Here is a 17,889-nt window from a genome sequence, read left to right as displayed (position 1 = left end):
AATTTTAGGTGTGCAAATACTGAGGAGACAGTATGTTGGGGTGAAACTTAAATAGAAGATAATGTGTAGAAACAGCTGATGCTCGATGTTTCTTTGAAAAGCATTGAATTTTATTAATGTTGAAGCTTCTTCACAGATGTGTTTGCTCTCTGCTCTCCTCATTGATTATGAGGTTTGTTTCAGTGAGCTCTTTTCGATGAGTAATTAATTAATTAATTACCCGTGCCGATAGGTATGTCTTTATTTAGTACAAAGGTGAACGAGGCTGTGCCGGAGCGCTGTAAAGTATGGAAACTTAAAGCAAGGCACAACCCTGTAAGCTACCCAGTATCCAAGAGCAGAGGGTGATCCCAAGCCAAGCACAGCAAACTTAGCCTAAACACCCTGTAAGAAACACGGCGGTACCGAAGATCACACAATGACAGAGCTGACCATCTCCCATCCAGGCAGGCGTCCCCGCCAGACCAAACCTTGTCTTGTTGGATTGGAGAGAACAGCAGCAGCCAGTAGTGTAGTGATCTCCATGTTTTTAAGGGTCCTGCATCCCGTGAGGTCAGGCCAGGACAGTCACAGGAGGCTGTGGCATGGAACCAAAGCCCCTCCCGTATTTTGCAATCGTATTACATAACTTCTCACCCTACTGCTCATGCACGCAGCCTGCTCAGGGGGTCACATGCCCCCTGCCCAGCAATAGCCTTCCTCATCTTCATCTTCCTCAGGTCCATTAGCAGTCAAATGAGAGCTTGAAGGTCTTTTTTGGTCAGCTCAGGATGTCCACACATTCAAGACATTCCCATCCCCGCTCAGTTTCACAAGCAAAGGGACCTACAGATACGTGTTATCCGTTACTCTGATCGTGCACCTGAGAGCTTCAAATGTTCCCAGACACCCCCAGGCAGCTGGGCACAAATACCAATTATCCCAGGCAGGTCTTGGCAGTTGTATATTTCTAATCAAAACTCCAATTAACTCTCCCCTGCTACAGAGGTTATAAGCTGAGAGAGCAGCTTTGAGTCTTGAAAAAGTGTTCCCTCCAATTTTCAATGAGAAAATCACTTCCTCTCTCCATAAGCAGAGGGTTCATCCGCAGGGTTCAGGTAAGGCTGCCAGAAAGCTCTGTAGAACTGCTCTGACCTTGATTTCTGTTGTGAGTAAATCCATGGAGGATCCAAACCTTGAACAACAGCAATGTGTGCACCCACCATCAGCTGGTGTAGCTTGCAAGCTGGTGTGATATTGCAGTGTAATTGCCTGGAGATGTGGTCAGTGCAGGGTGTTTGTGCTGGATAATTAGCAAAAGCTGTGAACTTGCTATGCTTCCTGTTCCTATTCCCCAGCAACTCTTTGGGTGCAGGTACCTACCCTGTGGTAAAAGCAAAGTAGGTTTGTGTAAGCAAGCTCAGACTGTTTATCCCATGGGAGTTTATCTGTCTATGTGTTTGGTGTGTCAGTTTGTTTTATTAGACTAAACTCTAAGATAATAATCCGCTTGTGATAAAAATAAGTGTCTCCAATTTAAGCTCCAGTTGTGAACTAATAGCTTAAACCACTGCAAATCTGTGACTAGCCCAGTATAATGGTAATGAGGCCGTGGGAACAAATGACTTCTGCCAGGGATAAGACTACAGCAATGCAGCAAAACAGTAATTTATTTCAAATTTGCCGCTCAGTGATTTTGCTTGCTAGTAAAAATATTGGTGGCTGAGAAATAAATGCAGAGCCCATTTCCTAAATGTAATTGATATGGTGAAGTAAACAGCTTGAGGGCAGTGTGCTGTATTTTAAGAACTCGTAAGTTGAGCCTTTGCCAAATATGATGCTAATGGAAAACTAAAAAGCAGAAAGATATCCAAAAAGTATGTTGATCAGTGCAAAATAGAATTTGTTTTTATGTACTTACATGCACATATGCATGTTCTGCTGCAAGGTAGGATGGTGTTCACAGAATCACAGAACAATAGGGGTTGGAAGGGAGCTCAAGAGATTGAGTCTAACCCCTCTGCCAAAGCAGAATCACCTATGGCAGGCCTGTCATGGTTATTAATTATGAATTATGGAATAATATTAATAAAAATATTAATTACTATTTGTTAATATAAAAAGTTATATATAATAATATAAATGATATAAAAATAACTTCTAAACAGTGTGTGTGTGTGTGTATGTATATATGCAGACTCTAGCGTACAGTCGTGGATATAATTCCATAAACTGGTACTGTTTAACAATTTTGAACCAAGTTAGAAAAATACAAAACAGTTACTCAGTAAGAGAACTGGTATGCAGTTCTGGTGCTTGTCCACCAGGGGACGACTCGACAAGGCACCTGGTGGCTGAATACAGCAGTGAGGCTGGGTATCAAGCACATACGATTAAAGGAACCTTTCAAAGAGACTTAAACCACTTTTTAGTCATGAATTATGACTCTGGGCATTCTCAGGCTGCTTTGTAATCCACAGGTTACAATACCTCATGAGCTAAAGTGTGGGGATTTTAAACAGAACTAAAACGGGTGTTAAAGGTGAACACTGAAGAGATACAGTTTCACTGGTGAAGGCTGGTTGCTAGGCTGGTTGCTAAGCTGGTCACTGCTGAGGCAGAGGGAGCTGTCTCCCGTGGCTATGGGGTGCGATGTGGGCTCTGTGGAGGTGGGCTCTGCAGAAGTTTCTGCAGATTCACCTGAATCACCTGAAACAGTCTCTCAGGTGATTCCTGCAGTACTGCGGAGTCTGCAGGGCACTGGGGGGGAGCAGCTCCCCTCCTGAAGCGGCTGGAGAGTGTGTGGGAGGGCATGGCACAGGGCAGCTTTCTCCCTGGCTCAGCTTGGAATGAACTTGCTGTCTGGATCACTCACAGGCTATTCCAGCAGGGCATGGATAGTGCTCTGGATCACCCTGGTGCTTGACTTACAGGGCTGTGGAGCGGTCGGCGGTGGCTCCTTCCCCTGTGACTTAGCAGCTGACACAGAGCAGCTGGATGTGGTCCTGGCATTTGCGAGTGGGCACATGAAGGGTGGTTCTGGCTTGCAGGTCTGCAGCTTCGCACAGCAGACATGCTTAGAACTACCAAAAGGAATTCGGGCAAGTTCTCCACAGCTGGTAGGGGCATAGATTCTCTTGCAACTCAGCTGAGGTCCTGGTTCTCCCTGGGGCTTGGCCAATGGGGCTCTGACCCTTCAGGACATGGTTAGGCAGCATCTTCCTACCGGCAGGACTGTGGTACGACGCTAAGCTGGCTGTAGTTTCAGTGCAGCTTATGTGAAGGACTCTTTGTTGGTTTCCGGGTAAACCGGGGCATGACAGCACTTCCCATGTGGCAAGGCTTCTCTCTTCAGACTGCAGACAAGGGCAGAGTATGTACACGAGGTCAGGGCATGTGCATGGAGCAAGAGCAGAAGCAGAGCAATAGAGCAAGTTCTTTACAGTTTGGGTAATATTTACAATTTGCTTGAGGCTTGAATTGAGCCAATAGTCAAAGGCTTGGTAAACACTATTAGCCAATAGCAAAGCATGTAGTCAGAATATGCTCTCACTTGGAAGAAGTACAAGCACAGCACAAGCAGCCCATACGCTGGGCGAGTGGTCTTGTTTACCCCAAACAAGGCAGGTTGGGCTGTTCACCCTGGCTTGTTGATGATCTTTGTTTACTCAGCTCTGGGCTGAGTACCCACTCCAGAATGGAGGGGAAAAGGGGGTTTGAGCAAAACATGTAGGAACAAGTTTTGGCAATATTTGGGGCATAATGCAGCCTTTACCACAACGCCACACAGGAATGCATCCAGGTGGGTCTTGCAAGTCTCCAGAGAGGAAGACTTCACAGCCTCTCTGGGCAGCCTGTTCCAGTGCTATGTCACCCTCGCTGTAAAGAAGTGTCTCCTCATATTGAGGTGGAGCCTCCTGTGTTCTAGTTTGTACCTGTTGTTCCTTATCCTATGACTGGGCACCACCAAAAAGAGACTGGCTGGAGCATGTCCAGAGAAGGGCAACGAGGCTGGTGAGAGGCCTTGAGCACAAGCCCTATGAGGAGAGGCTGAGGGAGCTGGGGGACTGTTTAGCATGGAGAAGAGGAGGCTCAGGGGTGACCTCATTGCTGTCTACAACTACCTGAAGGAAGGTTGTAGCCAGGAGGGGTTTGGTCTCTTCTCCCAGGCAACCAGCACCAGAACAAGAGGACAACAGTCTCAAGCTGCGCCAGGGGAGGTTTAGGCTGGAGGTGAGGAGAAAGTTCTTCACAGAGAGAGTGGTTGGCCATTGGAATGTGCTGCCCAGGGAGGTGGTGGAATCGCCATCCCTGGAGGTGTTCAAGAGTGGATTGGACGTGGCACTTGGTGCCATGGTTTAGATAGTCATGAATTTTAGGGTGACAGTTTGGACTCGATGATCTTTGAGGTCTCTTCCAGCCTTCTTGATTCTATGGTTCTATGATTCATCTTGCCACCCATCCCGCAGATATTTATAGATGTTGATAAGATGCCCTCTCAGCCTTCTCTTCTCATGACTAAACAGCCCCAGTTCTCTCAGTCTTTCTTAGTATGAGAGATGCTCCAGTTCTGCAGTCATCCTTGTAGCTCTCTGTTGGACTTTCTCCAGCAGATCCTTGTCTCTCCTGAATACAGTATTGCAGGTGTCATCTCACCAGGGCAGAGCAGAGGGGGAGAAGTCCATCCATAGACCTGCTGGACATGCTTTTCTTAATGAACCCCAGAATGTCATTGGCCCTCTTGGCCACAGGGGCACATTGCTGTTCCATGGATAATTTGCTGTCCACTAGGACTCCATGGTCTTTCTCCATGGAGCTGCTTCCCAGCAGGATGACCCCTAATCTGTACTGGTGCCTGGTATTGTTCCTCACCAGATGCAGAACTCTACACTTGTTCTTATTTAACCTCACGAGGTTTACCTTTGCCCAGCTCTCCAACATGTCCAAATCTTATTGGATTGCAGCACAGCCTTCCAGTCTCTCAGCCCAGCCTCCCAATTTTGTATGATCAGCAAACTTGCTGAGGCTACATTCAGTCCCCTCAACCAGCTCATTGATGAAGATACTGAACAAAACTGGGCCCAGCACTGATCCCTGGGGAATACCACAGGCTTCCAGCTGGACTCTGTGCCTCTGATCACAGCTATCTAAACTCTGTTGTTGAGCCAGTTACCAATCCACCTCACAGTCCAATCGCTTTTCATATGAGTTTGCCTATGAAATGTTATGGGAGACTGTATCAAAAGCTTTGCTGAAGTCAAGGTAGATGATCTCCACTGCTCTCCCTTATTCTGTTTGGTCATGCCTTTGCAGAAGGCTACCAGATCAGTCAAGCGAGGTCTCCTCTTAATGACTCCATACTGGCTACTCTCGATAACCCTCTTTTCTTCCATGTGGTTAGAGATGGCCTCCAGAACAAGCTCTGCTCCATCACCTTTCCAGGAATCAGGTGAAGCTGACTGGTCTGTAGTTGCTTGAGTCTTCCTTCTTGCCCTTTTTTTGAAGACTGAGTGACATAGGTTGTCTTCCAGTCCTCAGGCACCTCCCCTGTTCTCCATCATCTTTCAAAAATGATGGAGAGTGGTATAGCACAGCCATCTTCTTCAGCACTCCTGGATGCATCCAATCAGGGCCTGTGGATTTATATGTTTTTATTACATCCTAGCCATCTCTAACCCTGACACTCTCTAATGCTGACCAGTGAAGAGTAAGTCCTCCCTCCAGTTTTGCTCTTACCTCCAGTGTCTGAGATTCCTGAGGGCTGGTCTTAGCAGTAAAGACTGAGACAGAGAAGATGTTCAGTACTTCTGCCATCTCTGCATGGTCCTGTCACATGTCTCCCACCTCATTTAACATTAGACCCACTTCTCTTCCTTTTACTATGGATGTATTTAAAGAAGCTCTTCTTGTTTTCTTTCACTTTCCTAGCCAGGTTTAGCTCTAAGAGAGCTTTGGCTTTCCTCATTGCATCTCAACATGCTCTGACAGTATTTCTACAAGTCCTCCCAAAAAGGGTCCCCACGAGACCCTTTTTCCAGTTATTGTAGACCTCTGTCTTCCATTTGATTTTTTTTTTATTTTTTCCTAGCAACTCCTTGCTTATCCATGCAGGTCTCCCACCTCCTCTACTAGATTTTTTTTTCCCAAGAGTTTACATTTTCCTTGAGCTTGGAGGAGATGGTGTTTGAATATTAACCAGCTCTCTTGGACCCCCTTACCATCTAGAGCCCTAGCTCGTGGGACACTTTTAAGTAGTTCTTTGATTAGGATGAAGTTAGCTCTCTTAAAAGTACAGGGTAGAAATTTTTCTATTTGCCCTGCTTATTTCCCTAACAGTACTGAACTCTATCATTTCATGGTTACTACTGCTAAAGCTATCTCTTACCTCAATGTCCTTGACCACACCTTCTTTACTAACACCAGGTCCAGCATCATGCCCTCTCCTCGTTGGTTCTTCAACCACCTGCACGAGAAGGTTGTCATCAATGCAGAGCAGGAAGTTTCTGGATTCAGTATGCCTGCATGTGTGCTCTTTCCGACTAGTGTCAGAGTGATTGAATTCACCCATGAGCACCAGGGTACATGATCTTAAGGCAACTTCCAGCTGTCCATAAAAGGCCTCAAGTAGTTGCTGAGTCTGGTTAAACTGACCGCACCCTGAAAAAGAGTATATTGTCCAATTCAGCCAGTAGTACACTGCTTAGAAATGCATTCCCTGTCCCTTTGGGGTAATGTCTTCATGATTTTGTAATTTGAGTATCATTAATTAAATTGGTATTAAAATCATAAATTAAATAAATTAATACCACCAATTAAATAAATTGATGTTAAATCATAAATTAAATTGGTGTTTTGTTTTACCTTAAGGTATTAGGTGGTTATTTCCAGTAGAAGGAAAAGATGAATGAAAACTTAATAAAACTTCTTTTTTTTACAAAGTAATTTTTTTTCTTATTTTAATTATGACAAAATGAGACCTCTTTTTTGGTATTGTGTGTCACAGGTCAGGTAACCAGGGCCTTTGTGAGAATGAAGTGGATTGTTTAGTTGCTGTTTGTTTCTTCTCTGTAACTATGGAACTTGTAATTAAGTTTGTCAACCTAGAACCAAAGTGTGTTTGCCACAATGTAGTTGGGAGCATCAGAGGAGCCCTTTGCCTGAAGAGGTGAAAAGTGACCCAGGTGGAGGGAGATTAATGTATTTCAGTATGCCCCTTGCCCTGTACATCTGCAGTTCTGATTTTTTTTTTTTTTTTTTTCAAAATTCCTGATAGTTCAAGGCATCTCTTTCTCCAAATGTGAAGAAGTTTTATATTAAAATCTTAACATAAAATGAACTTCAAAAGTGCAGGTCATAGTAGAACCACATGACCGGAAATTACCTGATGTAAAAATTCCTGACAATAATTTGGGCAGCCAGAGTTTGAAAGTTACTGACAGTGATAGGAAATATATCACCTTAGAACTGGAAACCCCTGGTCAAGTGATGTGTTTTCTTTGCAGAACAACGTAAGGTAAGCCTGACAGGAAATGATTTACCTAGAAGCAATATTATTGTCAAAATAACATTTCTAATGCAAAACTCATCATAGAATACTAGGTTGGAAAGGACCCCAAGGATCATCTGCTCCAACCTTTTAGGTAATAGTATAGTTTAAATGTGGTGGGCCCACACCCAATCAAGGTGAGTCCCAAAACTGTCCAGTGGAGGGGATACCTCCCTTTGGACATCATTCCAATGTCTAAATGTTCTCATGGTGAGACTTTTTTCTGCAGGAGTCCATTTACCAACTCTTAAAGTTTGTGTTTTCTCGATGCAAAAATGCAAGATGGAGATTGAACTGATCCTGCTCTCAGTGTTTCATGAAATGATAGGATAAACTTCCTGCTGAAAGTTATTCTGTATGCATTGGGCTTCTGGGGTGAGAAGGGACAGAGTTTTGCTCATCAATAAGGACAGCTCTTGAAAAACGGTCACTTACTGACTGTGAAAGCAGTGATCAGCCATCAGATATTTTATGGACTATTAGAAGGTTATTGTTTTAATATGTGGAAGCTGAACTACTAACAACTGAAAAATAAGCAGCACAGTTATTGACACATGATCTGAAGGAAACAATATCTCGTCATTTCAAATCAAAACATATACAAACAAACTACTTCATTATTCAGAGGGTTTGTGTAATTATCTTTTGTAACACAGTGACTGATTTTTTATTTTTATTTTTAAATTTTTTTCTCTGAGTTATCCTCAAGAATTGTCCCTATCTAGAACTGCCTGATAACACTAATGAATGCTTGCTTCAAGCATTAAAATGAGGGTCATGGGAATATATTACTTTAAAACTGTTGTTGAGGCAAGGGCATCTTTATTATTATTTTTTAAATAAACCAAAATCACCACAGCGAGATACATCACTCTTAAAGTCCAGACACCAGTGTGGTTGGTTTAGTGGTATCATCCAAATGATACAGCATCAGGTTATTTCTCTTCTGGTTAAATAATTCCTAGGTTGAAACACAGGCTTTGTTTTGGAACAAATACCTGTGGAAGACATCCAGTCTAGATACTACTTTCAGAATGTCACTGTGATGGATTCAGCCTGTTGAATCAGCTGATGAGTATTGCTGCTGCCATGCTGGTGTCATGCCACCTCTAGAAAGTGCTGGCCAGAGTCAAAAACAGTGAGACTTGGAGTTCATGCTGGAACTTAAAGCTTCCTGTTCCAGGTTTTTGCTGGCATTTCACAGGGTAATTGTACATTATATTATTTAATTAAACTCTCCTTATCTCAACCCACAGAGCTGTTTGTGTGTTTCATTTCCATTTGTGGGAGTGAGCCTTGTTAGAGCAGACTCTATTAAACCAGGACAGCCATATAAATTAATACTTTGAAACGTGTAATTGAGTAAACCTAGTTGTAATATAAACAAGCAATAACAAAATCAAGGATTTGTTATCCAGGAGATAGGCTCACAAATAAATACATACCAACAGTTTACTGTTTTAACTTAGAGAATTTGAATATAGAAAGTATTGGTAACTCCAAACACTAGAAGTCAATCCAGTAGCAGTAATGATATCAACAGAATGTGGTGGCATCACAATGTGTGAAATTCACCTATCTTACTGCTGCTAAAATGCAACTGTTAAATTAACTTCCTTAAATGTTTATTGACATTTTCAAATAAATACTAGCTCATCACACTCACTAGATTATATAGAGGTGTTTAAATAGTCATACCAAGAAAAGGATCACAGTATCACGGTATATCAGAGCTTGGAATAGACCTCAAGAGATCATCAGGTCCAACCCCCCTGCCAGAGCAGGATCAAGTGATCAAGTCCTCACAGGAATGCATCCAGGTGGGTTTTGAAAGTCTCCAGAGAAGGAGACTATGAGCCAGCGCTAAGAGTAGACTACAGGCTTTGTTACATACCTAGGTTTTGATTTTAATCAAGGAAGCCTATTTGAAATAGTTTTCCACAGAATATTTTGAAACCTTTTTTTTGTTTTAAAAAATGCCCTGTCTCTCCCCCTGCACCCCATTTCTAACCCCAGGTATCAGGACAAACTTGCCCTCAAGCATGGACATCATGAACCATGGATTTAAAGTTACTCCATTTTTTGGTGTTTATTGTTGTAGGATGCTTTCCACTAAATTGGTGTATGTGGAATTGTGGATGTAACAGTTCTCAGAGGTGATCTTCCTTTAGCAGAAGTGTTATTCATGCTGCATGATAGTCAAAAGCATTCATCAGGGAATTATAGAGGTTTTGGTGGTTTGCATGTTTCTAGTCTTATTGTAGTCTGTGTGGGAAAACTGTATGTCTGTAGTATGTCTGAACTGCCATTACATGCCTCTGGAGCGAACTTTCATCTTTGTAATTTCTGAGATCTGAATCCTGTTGATTTTGGTAAACTGGAAATGTTGGCAACACGATCAATGGAGAAAATAGTAAAAAGTAATGTTTGTGTGAGAATTTTCTGTGCTATAAGGATTAGTTGGGGATGGAACTTTTGAATAAAGTTCTAAATTTTCAGGGCTCTTTTTAGGGAGGTAAGGTACAGAGTGATGTGGCACCACTGTTGAAGGTTGGAGAGCTCCTGATAAAGGTATCAATGACCATTGTGCATTAGATTTCCAGAAAAGAAGGGAAAAGTATGTTAAATTGTGATGGGCCTGCATCTCAACAAGCCTTGTAATGGTGCTGATGTCCATTTGCTCTGTAACAACTGAGCACTATTAGCTGTCAAATTCTTCCAGCAGATTGCCACAGACCTGTAGATTTCAGCAGAGAGCTGGGCAAGTCAGCATACGTTGTATCCTGCACACCGCTGAAGCACTGAAAAATACCATGACAGTGCCTCTTGATTGTTACTTTAAGACACTGGTAATTTTTTTCAGGAAGGGAGGAATAATACAACTAAAGATGTAGGCTTCCTTTATCTTTGCTAATTTGAGTACTGTTCTGACCTAATAAAACAGTCTCAACTCAACTGATTTTTGTCGTCTTGGAAGATTTGTGTGTCAGACGTACCAGTCTTCAAAAGGATGATTGATTAGGACCCTGAAATTGATGTTGAGATAAAATAAAGGCAATTAGAAGGTTGGAATAGGTTGATAAGCTGGACATTGGACCTTTGATGTTAGACAAGCTCAGTTTTTGGACGCCAGAGAGGTTAAAATGATCCTTTGTCCAGTTGGATTGCAGTGTGGGGAAGGGATTTTGGGAACATTGTGGAAATAACAGTCGTAGCTTTCTCTGTAGCACTTCTACCTTCTGCTGTATGAGTAGTTGCTCCAGAGAGAATGCCAGTCCCAAGGAATTGAATCCAGCAGACAAAGTAGCCAAATGTGACTGTCAGTAGTGTGATGTGTGCTGAAGCTGAGCCAGCATTTCATGGCAAGGTGGAACCCAGTTTTGTTCTTTCATTCTACGAGACCTGGTTGCTGTTAACCAGAAATTACACAAATGTCACATTCGATGTTTAAAATGGAACTATTTTGTGACTTGTGTAAGAGTAATAGGACATCCCTAGAGCACATACATGGAAACTAGATTCAGGATACCTTATGCTGTCTTACAGTTCGTATTCAGAACTGTTACCACAAAACCGCTTCGCAGAAATAGGCAACTTCCAAAGCTGAGATGGCTTTTAACACTTCCGCTGTTGTCAGAAATACATTGGAAGTGTGACAGAAGCTTATTATTAGCTGGAAGGCTCTACCAAAATGTTTTCAGTGTTGTTTTTAGCTTCCAGTTGTTGCACTAATAAAATATCCTATATAATTCTGACCTTTATATATATTTTCAGGCTGAAATTGAACCGTAAGCAATACACTATTGTATTTTTTTCATAGTTTGAGGTTCCTATTGGTACCTCTGGGATTTAAGTCACTGACAGATTAAAGCCGAGTCATGTAAAGCTGGGTTATGTGATTGTAAGTGGGAATTATGGGTAATTATGGCTAGGGATAACAATGGTTTGTACACTTGAATTTCAGCATAATGGACACATCTTAGGAGGGCTTTAAAGGGTACCTTGTGCTGAAGATTTGGAATAAGTTCCTTTACTATATATCCCACACCAGTACCTAAAAAGTCAAGTTTTGGAGAGAGTATCTGCCTTTTCTGGATCCATCTGTGTATGGATTTACAGGTTTCAGAACATGGGCTTTTTCCTTCTCCGTCTCTATATAGGGACATCAGCTTGTTACATATTCCATATGGTTTGTGTTGTTTGTTTGTTTTTTTCCTGAGTACATGCCAGTGCTACTTCTGTCTTTAACAGCTCTTTCTGCAGTACAGGAATTGGAAATGAGTCTGCCTGCTCCTGGTCAATAATCTGTGAAACTTTATATTCCTGGCTTAACTGGTCTTCTAAGCAAAATCCTGGACAGAAATAAACAAAACACCAGACACTCTTTCTTCATACTTCTTAACTGTGCAAGGAGGGAGAAGGAATACAAACAGTTTCACTTCGGCCTGAAAGATCTCAAACTCCTGCCCTTCATGCTTGCTCATGTTAGGTATTTTATTCAATGAATAAAGTTAGGTGAAGAACATCTCTGTATGAAAATTGTTTTAAATTATATCTGCTGTATACAATTTCATGACAGAGACTGGGAAATACAACTTCATACTGTACTGAGGGAATTCAGAAGTCGGTGCTATGAGGTAGCAGTAGCTACCATGTCGCTGTCTTGGTGGAAGGTAAGTAAATGTTCTAAATAAACCTTCCATGTGCAGGCAGTGAAATCTCATACACAATGTAGCCTTTACTGTTATGGTATTTACAAACCCCTGAAAATAGTTTATATAATTGTTACAGCAAACATAGCCTCTTTTGATTCTCTCTCCCCTGCCTCCACTGCTTACTATTGGTTAGTGCTTTCTGGAAAAAGGATTAAGTTTCCCTTGTTGATGTGGAAAGCCTCAGCGAGCCTGATTTGGATTAGGAGTGTCTGCACACTAACAAACTGTAGACAGCACAGGAATAATATAAAAAATACACTTCATGGTAGTTTCAAACCAGTGGATAGACTTTTGGTACAGTTGTGAGAGGATCATAAAAGAAAAGCTACTCCTCTGCAATGAAAGCACATTTTAAAGTTCTGACCTGTGTTGTATCTAATTTCCTTGATCCTTAGGAGGATTCTTCCAGTAAATGTGGGTTAGCAAACTCATCCCAAACTACAGAGTTAAAGTGCAGGAGGACTCGTCCCTGTTGCTCTCTTGCTGTTTTGTTCCTGGCTCAATCTAATTCTGAGAACCTCCCTCAGGTGTCACTGGCTTGCTCTTCTCCTGACTTGTTCTGCTCCTCATTTAGCCAATAGCCTCTCTTTATTTTCATATTACTTTGTCTGTCAGTGTTTCTGGAGAATGGGGTTTCAGTTGGCACTGTGAAGAAATTTGTCTGAAATTTCATTATGTTTGTTTGGGGTTCTTTCCCTGAGTAGCGGCTTTGAGGTTTTGGGGGTTTTTTTGATGTCTATTAGGTAAACTGCATCTCTGCTCCTCTTTATTAATTTTCAGGCATAAATAGTAAAGTGAGTTATGCTGCACAATTACCTGCCTTTCAAATAGGATGTTTTTACTTGCTCAAAAAAAACCATGCCTTGAAGTTTATGAATAGTTTGTCAGCATTTCTGCCATGAACAGAGCTCATGTATTTAAGGTTGTGTATAGAAGGAGAATCTTAATTGTGCTGTCTTGGGGCCTTTATGTGAGATGTTGCCTTTGAGGATGAGTCCTTTAAATTTCCTACAGTTTGGAATCCCTGAGATCAGGTGAAACGGTTATCTGTTCTGTTCACTGCACGCTTTCCTTCTCTGGGAACTGGAAGGATACAACTGCAGCTTGGCAGTGGCAGACACTTTCATGGAAGAGAACATCTAACCCAAAGACTTGAACAAAGTTATTTCCCGTTTCCAGAGGTTTCAGTGGCCTGAGGACCATATTTGAAGAGTTACAAGACCTTACAGTCTTTTGTGTCTGTTATGTGCCCTTGTAGATAAGACTGCCCTGTGCAAGGCTTGGCAAGCAAGTCCATTAAGGAAAGGAGTTCAGAAGTACTGAGTCGGTTGCTAGGGAGGGCAGGGGTTTTAGAATAAAGCAAAGTTGACAGTGAAACACTGGCTTGGCAAAATTGTTCACAAGTCCTGGGCCTCTGCCCTCCCAAAATAAAAAGAACCAAGCAAACCAAGTAGGGGAAAAAAGCTAGAAGAAAAAAAACCCAACACCCAAAGGGCCCATGAAACAGCCTTCTTGACCTCAGCAGTGGCAGCTTAGTTAGTAGATTACTCACTCTTGGCTGGGCATCCTTGAGGTTCCTGTAATTCAGTACACTCTGAGCTTCTCGATATTTTTTCTAGTCTTTGCTTTTTGAAAGCAACCCCATCTCTCTGGTACCTCATCTTCTATACTACTCTGCTCTTCATTTTAATTTTTCTTTTGTTTCTCAGAAATAAGCACATGAATTTCAAACTAAAAAGGTCATAAGCGCTCTCACAGGTAATATCTTATATGCAGGTACTACATAATGATATACAAGATCTTGCTATTGTTGGTTTTGTGTGTTGATCTATCAGCCTTACAGCAAGATCTGAAAATAGGTATCCTTTTCTTCCTGCTTCCTGTTCCATGGCTGTTGACACAGATCTTCGCAGGCAACTTTCAACAGCTCACATGGCAGTATGGTTTTAATCTTCCCTAGTCAGCCTGGCTGTCACAGAATCTCAGAAACACTCAGGTTGGAAAAGACCCTCAGTATCACCAAGTCCAACCAAGAACCCTACTCTGTAATGGTCACCCCTTCCCAAACACCACATACAAACAACCTTCAAACATATCCAGGGTTGGTGACTCAAGCACCTCTCTGGTCTGACCACACTTGCTGGGAAAAAAAATTCCTACTGTCCAGTCTAAACATACTCAAGTTGTAGCTTGAGGCCATTCCCTCTTGTTCTATCACTAATTACCTGGGAGAAGAGACCAGCACCATCCTCTCCACAACCTCCTTTCACGTAGTTGTAGACAGCAATGAGGTCTGCCCTCAGCCTCTTCTTTTTCAAACTAACCATCCCCAGCTCCTTCAGTTGTTCTTCATCAGATTTATTCTCCAGGCCCTTCACAGCTTCCTTGCCCTCCCCTGCACTGGCTCCAGCACCTCCACATCTCTCTTGGACTGAGGTGCCCAAAACTCGACACAGCATTCGAGGTGTGGCCTCCCCAGAGCTGAGTCCCAGGGGACAATCCCCTCCCTGCTCCTGCTGGACACAGCATTTCTGGTCCCAGCCAGGATGCCTTTGGCTTTCTTGGCCACCTGGGCACACTGCTGGCTCCTATTAAGCTGCTTGTCCATTAGTACCCCCAGGTCCCTTTCTGCCAGACAGCTTTCCACTCACACTGCCCCAAGCCTGGAGCATTGCTTGGGGTTGTTGTGACCCAAGTGCAGGACCTGGCACTTGGCCTTGTTGAAGCTCCTCCTGGTAACCCTGGCCATGGATCCAATCTATCCAAGACCCTCTGTAGATCCTCCCTACCCTATGCAGATCAACTCTCTACCTAACTTGGTGTCATCTGCAAACTTACTGCTAACACATTCTGTGTCTTCGTCAGGGTCCTTCCAGTCCATTGGGACCTCCCCAGTCAGCCAGAACTTCAGGGAAATAATGGAAAGTGCCTTGGCCAGCACCTCTGCCAACTCCCTCGGCACCCTTGGATGTAGCCCATCTTGTGTGTGTCGCCCATCTTGTGTGTGTCTAAGTGATGTAGCAGTCACTGACCACTGCCTCATCTACTGTGATGACCTCATTCTGATTCCCCTCCCTGACTCCTAGTGCATGAGGCTGGAATGAACTCATTTCCCTGGACACTGCTGGTTCCAGTGCTAAAGATCAAGGCAAAGTAGGCATTGAGCACCTCAGCCTTCTCCTCATCCTTAATCACTCTGTTTCCCTCTGCATCCAACGAAGGATGGAGATTTTCCCCCAGTCCTCCTTTTGCTGTTAATGGAGTGCAAGGATCTTGCTCTTGCATTAATAATCAGATACATGCTGACTCTTCTATACCATTATTATGTTGCTTTTCTTGCTGTTCCAGTGCTATCATGGATGTCTAGCTGATGCTTATCTAAAAGTTTTAAGCCCTGCTCTTCTTCCCCCTATATCATGTAGTCTGAGAATAACAAAATAATAGTCATGAAATGGTCAGAGAAGAGAAATAATATGAAGAACACAGGAGTGGAAGGTATACCCATGGATAAGATTGGCTGAGGAACTTAGTGCCATGGTCTAGTTGATTGGATAGGGCTGGGTGATGGGTTGGACTGGATGATCTTGGAGGTCTCTTCCGACCTGCTTGATTTTATGATTCTGTGATGCAGGTTGGCAGGTGTTGCGAAACTGAAGGTGAATCTGGCAGTGTTCCTTGCTCAGTGAAGATTTGAGTAGAAGTGTCTCAATGCTCCTCTTGTGCTGCAGTAGTGCCTGGTTGTAAGTTGTTGTTCGCTCCCACCGCCTCTGAGCAGGCCTTCCTTTTTGGGAGGAAATACATTTTGCTTTCTACTACTTGAAACCCCTCCCTGTAAGTCAGGAATTGATTTTTAGAAGGGGAAATAAAAACACAGTTTTGGAGACCTGTTTAACTAGAAGCCTTTGTTGCTCCATTTCATCTCCGTGTTTCTAAAGACACCATCTTCTGGTGCAGTGTTTGGTGCAGAAAAACAGATCACCTTCACAGCTACTCAGCATGTTTCACTGTGGTATTTAGTGTTGTATTTTGAAAAAATAACCATAATAAACAGGTGTTTATTTCTATCCTCACACCTGCTGTTTTTTAAAGGATGTATAGATTTAAATCACGTGTGTACATCTCCTGTGAAGACTGTACAGTGCTTAAGTAGCAGCAGTATTTAAGGGCTCCACCACACTGGAGTCCTAACAGAAGCAGCAGGTGGGCAGCTGTCATGGTTCCTGTTTTGCAAGATTTAAGAGAAAGTAAGCTTACACCCTCAGAGAAGCTGAGGTCTGGCAGCTGAGCTTTCTTCCTTTTGTCTCAAGTGGAGGGGAAGAAGTTTAGAAATCTTTTATTTCATTGTCTTTCAAAGAATGAAAGTGTAACCTAGTAAGAATATAATGATTCTTGTGTAGGTGAGGTGATATATCAACATGTGATGCTGGTGGTGTTATTTTAAATTTGGTACCCTTTCAAACATTCCTCACTACCTTTGTAAATTAGATATTCCAGAGGAGTCCCAGTGCCTATGTTGGGAGGGACAGCTGTTAAAAATCTGAAGGACTTTGGCACTTGCAAAGTCTGCGTCCAGCCAGGATGACAGGAAGCATTTAGGTGGGCAGAGAATCAGTCCTAAATCTGCAACTTTGAAATCTAGACTGTGGGAAGCTCTTGGGAGGGTTCTGGATGAAGGGATAGAGTGTGCCCTCAGCAAGTTTGCTGATGATACAAATTGGGAGTAGTGGCTGCCATGCCAGCAGGCTGTACCACTGTGATCTAGACAGGCTAGAAATTCAGTAAGGGCAAATGAAAAGTCCTGCATCTGGGGAAGAAAAACCCCATGTATTAGTACATTTGGGGCTGATCTGTTGGAGGAAGTTCCATCTAAACACTTTTGGAGGTGGGCCACCCTTCCTGTTCAAGCAGGGCTACCTGGGGACCATTGTCCAGGAACTGCATTTTAGTTTCAGAGAGAAGAGAGAGAATATTCTCCTGTACAAGTGGAAAATATCTCTGGCTTTTCTTACCCTCCCACCTTCCATCAGGTGAGCAGGGCATGGTGCTGGGTGTGCCCTGATGCCAGGTAGCAGATATAGCACCTATAAATCAAGAATAGTGCTCTTGTCCAGACTGAGGAAATGCAGCTCATACTAATTTGTCTAAAAAACAAAAGAGGAATGTAGCAGCTAATTAGAATGGAATAATTCCATTAAGACTATAATTGAACTGACACCCAGAGTGGAGGAGGACTCAGTTTTGCCTCTTTGCATGAAAAACTCATCTGTCTCTGTACTTTAAAGACTGATTAGGGGACTTGAGCAGATTTGTGAAAGCATAAGCAACCTCTTGTTTGACTTCTCATTTTCTTTTAAAGCTTAACTATACCTAGCTTTAAAATATTTGTGAAAATTAAAATATGCAGTCATCACTTGGTACTTCTCTAATCTGGATTTCTAGACTCAGTGTGGTGATTTAACCCTTGGCTAGCTACCTACCCAGTTGTGCTCTGGCTCTGTGTCTTCAACTGAAGGGAGGGAAAATAAGGTAAAAAAAACTCACTAATGGAGATAAAGGAGAAGTCACATACTAATTACTATCATAGGAAAAGCAGACTTGACTTGAGGAGAATTCATTGCCAGTTAAAGTAGATTTGGGTGATGAGAGACA

General features: G+C 42.7%; 1 protein-coding gene across 2 annotated transcripts in view; it reads left to right on the top strand.

Annotated features, from left to right (window-relative positions):
* The window catches only part of FHOD3 (formin homology 2 domain containing 3), a 398,084-nt gene that overhangs the window by 54,321 nt on the left and 325,874 nt on the right, over positions 1–17,889 (top strand). The window lies entirely within an intron of this gene.

This window comes from Indicator indicator, chromosome 6 (assembly GCF_027791375.1).
Source record: "Indicator indicator isolate 239-I01 chromosome 6, UM_Iind_1.1, whole genome shotgun sequence".
Classification (NCBI taxonomy): domain Eukaryota; kingdom Metazoa; phylum Chordata; class Aves; order Piciformes; family Indicatoridae; genus Indicator; species Indicator indicator.
The sequence above is the reverse complement of the archived record's forward strand: the minus strand, read 5'-3'. Positions and strand labels throughout refer to the sequence as shown.